Below are 2,149 nucleotides of genomic sequence, written 5' to 3' on the forward strand. Positions count from 1 at the left end.
GATTCCTGAAAGCCTAGGATATACAGTCTTTGGCTTGGGGAGGCAGCAAGGTTCTCTACTCTGTCAAGTGTTGTGGAAACTTAAATCCTCCTTGGAGCCTGTAGCAGGCATTGCAGTTCCTAGACACCCTGTTCTTTGTTTCTTGGAGAGTTGTCTTGCCTGTTATTGCCAGATCAGAGAATTAAAGAGTTGAGAGTTGCTAAAATTCCGTTTTGGCAACAGAAACTCAGCATCAGTAGAGTTGATGTCCTCTAGGAGTCAAATGGAGCTGAGTTAGGTTCTGGATTTTTGAAATAAACAAAGATCTTAGGTATGCTTTTAGTCTGTTCTGGAAAATGGAAAGATCAACTGCATTTTTTTCCCCTCAATTTCTTTTCTCTTCCTAAGCATTTAAAAAAAACAAAAACAAAACAAAAACCAACCCAAAACCAACATTAGCAATGCGAGCAGAAAATAGAAAACAGTTATCTCAGTGCCAGTCAGTCCTAAGCAAAGCAATTAATTTGACCCATCTGGTTTTGAATACTATAATTGCATTCCTGTAAGACTGTTACACACCTCCACAATAAATAACCATACTGCTAGCATGGTGGCACGTTACAAGAATGCCAGTGGACACTGAAGTCTGTGTGGTTCTGCCTGTGTTTTTCTTGAGAATTAATTAATTGTCTTCTTACAAGTTACAAAGTGGGTGCAGCTATTCACTGGATTGTGAGCAGGTATTTCAAAATCATGCTTGGAATAACAAGTATTAAAGTGCAAACCCATCACCTTTGTAGTAAGTGTGTAAAATCTGTTTTAAGATATGACTTGTTTTGCCTTTATGTGAAGCTGATGTGGGATACAGGTTTAAAGTATCTAACTATGTTTTCTTTATTTTAGATTGTGTTTTTGGAACAAACTGATCAGCAAGAGCAACTGTCTAAGAAGTGGGGGTTCAAAAAGTCTGACATAAGAGAACTGAGTAACCAGTATGTGTTTTGTTTAATTTCAGCAAATATAGTTTATTCTCTAAGTAATGCAAGTGTCTGTGAATGCATTTTTTTAGGGAGCACATCTCCCTTTCAGGTGCAAAACTCCCTTTCAGCTCTGTGAGGGCTCTTAACCCAAGGGCTGCCTGTGTCCTGGATGGGGCATGGAGGGTGGACAGTCTGTGTGCCTTTTGCATTCCTTGGTTTGGGACTACAGCTGTGACTGAATGGTGCTGGCTGATTTACACGGCACAGAACCAAATACTGTATTTAGCTTTCGTACATGACCTGTGCTTACAGAATTAAATGGTATTCTTTCTTGAGATTACATTTTATATCTATTTTGTTATCAGCAGTCTGTGCCTAACTAGCTTGAAACTCTAGACTTAATAAATGTTTGTAACACTAATGCTGCAGACATAAAACTCAATTGCTTGGGCTTTGACACTCCCTAATAAAAACTGATAAAATTAGAAGATTTAAACCTTCTAAATGCAGAGCCTTGGATTTCTAACTATATTGCAGCCGGAGCATTCTTTTTTCTTCACCTTTCTGAAGTTAAATAGTTTTGGATTGCACCTGCTGTGCTTTGCATGTAGTAGTACAACTGTGAATGACTTGTGGCTTGGAATCTAGAGCTGCAGCATTGTTTTAATGTTCAGTTGTTAAAAAATCTGTATGCTTTGTTGAAAGACTAATCATACAGTATACATAAGTCATCCGATGTTTTCTTCACTTGAAATAGCCTGAGGAAAATGGAAGGTGCTAGGAGTATGGATCAGGTTGAGAAAGATCTTTCAGCATTTCTAGCATGCAGGAAAACAGGAAGAAAGGGAACTACAAAGAGATGAAATCACTGTTCATTCAGTAGTCAGAGAGAAGTGGAGTGAGAGAGATTTTATAATGTATGGAGTTCCAGCACAAACCAAAATAATTATAGCAACTTCCTGGTAATGTTGATATATTCATCCCTGTGATTGCATGAACACTACATGACAACAAACAATATTACAGTTCCATTGTAAATATGTTTTTCCTGTCAAGATACGGAGCAGAGTTAATTTTCACCAGTGTCTGTGTCTGCGTTTGTAGACACAGTGGCTGTTCTTGCACTAAACCTTGAAATTAATTGGTTGAATATATATATATATATATATATATATATATATATACATATC

The 2,149-nt window shown here is 37.4% G+C and overlaps 1 protein-coding gene across 1 annotated transcript in view; it reads left to right on the plus strand.

The window, feature by feature from the left end:
• The first annotated feature begins 887 nt into the window (after positions 1–887).
• Positions 888–2,149, plus strand: part of GDA (guanine deaminase) — a 19,728-nt gene continuing 18,466 nt past the window's right edge. The window contains exon 1 of the mRNA XM_026866404.1: positions 888–971. The gene's annotated coding sequence lies outside the window, so the exon portion shown is untranslated. The remainder of the gene's footprint in view (positions 972–2,149) is intronic.

The sequence above is a fragment of the Athene cunicularia genome (assembly GCF_003259725.1).
Source record: "Athene cunicularia isolate RWA chromosome Z unlocalized genomic scaffold, athCun1 chrZ_part2, whole genome shotgun sequence".
Classification (NCBI taxonomy): domain Eukaryota; kingdom Metazoa; phylum Chordata; class Aves; order Strigiformes; family Strigidae; genus Athene; species Athene cunicularia.